Source organism: Myotis yumanensis, unplaced genomic scaffold (assembly GCF_028538775.1).
Source record: "Myotis yumanensis isolate MYYU_CA2020_CCGP unplaced genomic scaffold, mMyoYum1.0.hap1 SCAF_2, whole genome shotgun sequence".
Classification (NCBI taxonomy): domain Eukaryota; kingdom Metazoa; phylum Chordata; class Mammalia; order Chiroptera; family Vespertilionidae; genus Myotis; species Myotis yumanensis.
This window is the reverse complement of record NW_027223753.1, coordinates 132,310,757-132,316,595: the sequence shown is the minus strand read 5'-3', so window position 1 is coordinate 132,316,595 and position 5,839 is coordinate 132,310,757. Positions and strand designations below refer to the sequence as shown.

Here is a 5,839-nt window from a genome sequence, read left to right as displayed (position 1 = left end):
CTCTGACAACCATCAGTCTGTTCTCTGCATCTAGAAGTCTGTTTCTATTTTGTTTGTTCATGTATTTTATTCTTTAGATTCCACATGTAAGTAAAATCATATGGCCTTTCTCTACCTGATCTATTTCACTTATCACAATAAATAACTTCTAGTTCCATTCATGCTATGGCAAATGGTATGATTTCATTCTTTTTATGGCCAAGTAATATTCTACTGTGTATATGTACCACAACATTTTTATTTACTCGTCTATTGATGGGCACTTGAGTTGTTTTCATATCTTGGCTATTTTAAATAATGCTACAGTGAACATAAGGGTGCATATATCCTTTTGAATTAGGGTTTTGGGTTTCTTCTCATAAATACTCAGAAGTTGAATCACTGGATCATAAGACAGTTCCATTTTTAATTTTTTGAGGAACCTTTATACTGTTTTTCATAGGGGCTCCACCGGTCTGCATTCCCACCAACAGGGTGTGAGGGTTCCATTTTCTCCACATCCTCAGCACCACTTCCTGTTTGTTGACTTATTGATGGTAGTCTTTCTGATAGGTGAGAGGTGGTAACTCATTGTGGTTTTCATTTTCATTTCTCTGTTGATTAGTGATGTGGACCATCTTTTTTTTCATTTATCTATTGGCCATCTGAAAGTGCTCTTTGGAGGAGTGTCTATTCAGGTCTTGTGCCCACTATTTATTTATTCATTTATTTACTTATTTATTTATTTAAACTTCAAACAAATTTTTATTACACAAAGGTCACATAATTGGATATTTCTCTACTTTGTACACAATTATTCTTACTCTCCACAGAAAGGCTGCTTCTTCACTTCTCATCAGGTGATGACAAACACTAAAATCCTGATTTTAACAGAATAGTAGTAAAAATGCCTCAGTGATTTAAGTTGAAAGCAGTATATTGGTACATGGCTCTTGCACTTATAAGGAATGTACAGATGTGTTTTTATTAAAAAGTACAAAATAAATTATCTGTAGGCATGGACAATGACAGCAGTAAACCACTGTATGTTGTCAACTGAAACCAGTAACTGATGGTTAGAGTGGTTTTCTTGAACATCAACCAGCCTTTCCTTCAGTCATTTCCTTCAACTGACTTCTCTGAAGTTATAGGTGAGGAGACTGCCCTGAGCTTCCTCTCACAGTTCTCAGTAATGATGGTAAAGCACTATGCTAGGGCTAGAACATGCCTCCTCCCACCCCTCCTCCCATCCCACCCATCCCAGGGTCCTTCTCCTCTTTAAGAATTTCTGTGACCACAACTTCTCCTGTTGGATCAATGATTCCTTTTTATATATTCCTTTTTACCATATTCACAAACTCTCCAAGTATGGCATCATAACCAATTTCTGAGGAACTCTGCATAATTTTCTCTCAACTATCAAGGATCCCTCAACACCTGCATTCTTAGCAATGGTCATAGTAGCAATTTTTAATGCTTTCTTTATAATTTTCATACCAATTTTTTTGATCTTCATTAGTTGGAGTTAATGAGTCTAAGGCTGAAATCCACCGAAGCAGGGTACAACCCCCTCCCAGAACAATGCCTTCCTCCACAGCAGCTCGGGTAGCATTGAGGGCATCTGTGACTCTGTCCTTCTTTTCATTCACTTCAACATCATTTGTCCCACCAACCTTCAGCACAGCTACTCCATGTGAGACTTTGGCCAGGCGTTTTCCTTTTCCTATTCACTAGTTGTGATATCTAACTGATTGATGATTTCTTGAATACGTTTTTCAATTTGAGCCTTGTCACCTTTTCCTTTCAAGAGCATGATCATCTTTGGTCACAATGACCTCTCCAACTTTTCCTCTAAGTCGTGAGGCTGAACATCTTCTAGCTTCAGAGTCAATCCTTCTTCTCTAAACACTGCACTATCAGTAGCAATAGCCATGTCTTTAAGTTGGTTCTTTCTATTGTCACCAAAACCTGGAGCTCTGACTGCTACAAACTGAAGATCAACTTTTAGCTCATTCAAAATAAGTGTACTTAGAGCATCTGCATCAACATCTTCAGCAATTATGATCAGGGGCTTACGGTGAGCATTGGCAATTTCAAGAGCAGGTATGATGAACTGAATACTAGAAATTTTTCCACTCAATAGAATGTATACATCTTGGAATTCACATTTCTGACCTTTTTCTGTATTAATAAAGTATGGAGAAATATAACGTAGATCAAACTTCATGCCTTCAATAACTTCTAATTCACCATTCAGTGTTTCTCATCCTTTACTGTGATGATGCCTTTCTTTTCAACCTTTTCCATTGTCTCGGAAATTATGTTGCCAATTTCTTTGTCTCCATTTGCAGGAATTGTAGCAACCTGAGCTATTTCTTCAGAGGCTGTCACAGGTTTAGACTGCGTCTAAAGTTCAGAAATTTCAGCATCAACAGCCAACATCACACCTCTCCTGATTTCCACCGGATTAGCACCTTTACTAATCTTTGCACAGCCTTCGTTGGCAATGGAGCGTGCCAGCACAGTAGCAATGGTGGTGCCATCCCCGGCCTCTTCATTTGTATTATTGGCAACATCTTGAACCAGCTTAGCACCAATATTTTTATATTTATATTTTAAGTCAATGGACTTTGCAATGGTTACACATTCTTTTCTTACTTTGGTACTTTCCCAGCTCGGTTCAATAATCACTGTTCTTCCCTTTGGCCCCATAGTAATGGCTACAGCATTGACTAAAAGGTCTACACCTTGAAGTATTAAGGCTCAAGCCTCTACATCTTTGGCATAAGCAGGTGAGATGAGGAGTCAGTGCCTTGGACACCGGCCTAATCCGGCAAAAGACTGTGTGTAATCGAAGCATTTCTGCGGGGTGGCAGGCGTGCGGGTAGCGAGTGAGGGCTTATGCCCACTTTTCAAATTGGATTGTTCATTTTTTTGGTGTTGAGTTATATGAGTTTTTAAAAATATCTATTTTGGATATTAACCCTTCATTGAATGTATCACAGGCAAATATGTTCTCCCATTTAGTAGGTAGTCTTTTTATTTTGTTGATGGTTTCCTTTGCTGTGCAAAAACTTTTTTAGTTTGATGCAGTCTCATTAGTTTATTTATTTTTTATTTCCCTTGCCTAAGGAGATATACTACAAAAATATTGCTAAGAGAAATGTCAGAGATTTTACTGCCTATGTTTTCTTCTGGGAGTTTTGTGATTTTGAGCCATGCATTTACTAGTTAGTCTCTAATCTATTTTGTATTTATTTTGTATTTATTTTAGTTTCTTTCTCAGTGTCATATGCTGCTAAAACAGTAGAAGATACTAAAATTGGAAATTGGATTTCTAAATAAGTTTTATGAAAGGCAAAACCCTACTTTGAAACATATAGTCACAATGCCCTTAGCTAATTTGATTCTCTTGCATTTATTCCCAAGAGTAAAGAGGGTAGGCAAATCACTACACAAACATAACATGCCTAACAGCCATAGGCCAAGCCCCAGTCAATCACATTCAGCAACCATTATTCCCTCCAGTTGGATGGTAACTAGAAGACAATGGACATGTTGGGTGGTAATGAGAGATGAGCTTGGAAAAATACAGTAGCTAGTTGATAGAAGGCCTTGGTTTTGATAAATGGGCATGGGATGATTCCGTTTCCTAACCAGATGTATGTTGCATATGGAAACAGTTATGACTCTCCAAGAGAAATTCATGTTCAACACTTCATTGTGCAACATTAGGAAATAATGTTTTTCAATATGAATTTTAAGTTCAAATGGATTACAGTGTTTCTGCAGTCAGTACAGAATACTTCACCATTTTAGACATTCTTAATATAAAGACCCTAAAGCATTGACCTTTCCTTGGTTCTACATTTATTAGAATCATCACATAGAAAAACATAAAAAGACTGAATAGCAGTATCAACACACCTTTTAGAATTTATTTACCTGAGAAATTCCAAACACTACCATCTTCAGACCACATTTCTCCCCAAAATTTAAATTCTATACCAGAAGATAAATTTACAAATGAAACACTAGGAATATAACAACAAATGTAGGGTTTAAGATCCAATCAGTGATATTTTAATAATAGGGATAGTGAAGAATTAAATCTTTCCAAAATCATGTCTGCAATAGCAGAAATGAAGCTTTTTTCATCTTACATCTATAGAACTCTGTTATGGTGGCAAAACATAGTTATATTTGAACAGTTGTGAAATGTCCATTAACTTCTCAAAATTTAAACTACTTGAATAAGTCATAATTTTAATTTCCAAGCAGATGGGTAGTGAGCCATTCTTTTCAAAGGATGATGATGACTTCGCCAGTCAGAGTATAGGTTCATGGGATAAAAGGGTTGGCAAACAGCACATCTGGTAGTTTATATTTCCTGGAGACTTCACACTTGTCCTTACTCTTCATCTGTCAGATTCAGATTTATTCTAGCAGAGCAGGTGCTGTTTTTCATATTCTTATGTAATATTTTATGTCTTTAGGGAGGAAAATAATATGATATGGCATTTTGTTGAAAAGCACGCAGGACATGTTCCTGAGAGTCTATAGTTTCTTTTGCATCCTAGTGCCTTAGCTTCATATGGCACCTTAGCTTCAAGGAGCATACTTAACACTTACTTTTACTAGTATTTCCCCCCAGGTTTTTCAGGGTATACTTGACAAACACAATTGCATATACTGAAAGTGTATAATGCAATGATTTCATATACTTGTTTTTATTTATTTATTTTTTAAATGTCTGGGTAGCCAATTTGCTTTTGGCCAACTTTTAGGCTAATCTAAATTATTTTCTTTCCCACATAACTCTGATATTTTGAATATGACATTTTAAGTAGATTTTTAGTTTAACTGATTAACTGCTCGGTACACTTATTACATTGCACTGTTATTATTTTATAAACTCCTTGAGGGCATAACTCTAAATTCAGCACTTAGTACCATTTGTGACAAATACTATAGATTTTCAAATTGATTAACTAGCTTTATTGACTTGAGCAATGATATTTGCAAACTCTGTGTTGTTATTGCATAATCAATATTCAGAACATGTTTACAAACATAGTGTATAAAAATAAGTCTGAAGCTGTAATATTTTCTTGCATTTTAATTGGTTTCTATTAAAAGCAACATTACAGAATTTTAAAAAATTCCTATAAGTTCATCAGCAAATTTCTTTTATATTTTTTATTTATACTTGTGATTTAGGCAAAGGCTATAAAAAGTTTAGTTACAATATTTTCTATATTTTATGAGAAAGCAGAAAATAATTTTCTTATTTTTTCATTGCAAATGTAATATAACCAGCATATGATTTTTTATCACTAACTTAATTTTCTAATCAGCAGAATTCTTACTGGAATTTTGTTCTTTCTTCAGCCACAATTATAAGTGATCACATATTTTATGGAATGGTCTTTTGTTTAGATTCTGAACTAGTAAAACTAAAAAATTTTTTCGCTGCCATCAAGAAACACAGGCAAGTGTATTACTTTCAGTACTAGTTTGTATTAATTTTCCTCTATTAATTTTTAATTAATCTTACAGCATTTATCATTCAATGCAGTTTATATTCATAGCAAAATATTAAAAAGCACCTCAAATTCAGTATAGCTAGCTAGTCAGTTAAGTTTGTTAACATTGTCTAGGTTTACACTAAGAAAAAAATCCAGGCTAACCACTCAGAAAGTTGAACTTGGCGCTGCTGTTTACATAACAACAAATAAATATTTGGGAGGGACATTAAATTTGATTATGTCTTGGGTTTTTGTCAGCTCTAAAATTTCCATGGTTCTTTTTTTATCATTTCTTTTCAGTATGCTAAATATAAAATTTTAGGAAAATAATC

General features: G+C 34.8%; 1 pseudogene; it reads right to left on the bottom strand.

Moving 5' to 3' along the window:
• Positions 1-1,196: 1,196 nt before the first annotated feature.
• On the bottom strand, positions 1,197-2,839 carry LOC139002091 (60 kDa heat shock protein, mitochondrial pseudogene; annotated as a pseudogene).
• Positions 2,840-5,839: the final 3,000 nt, after the last annotated feature.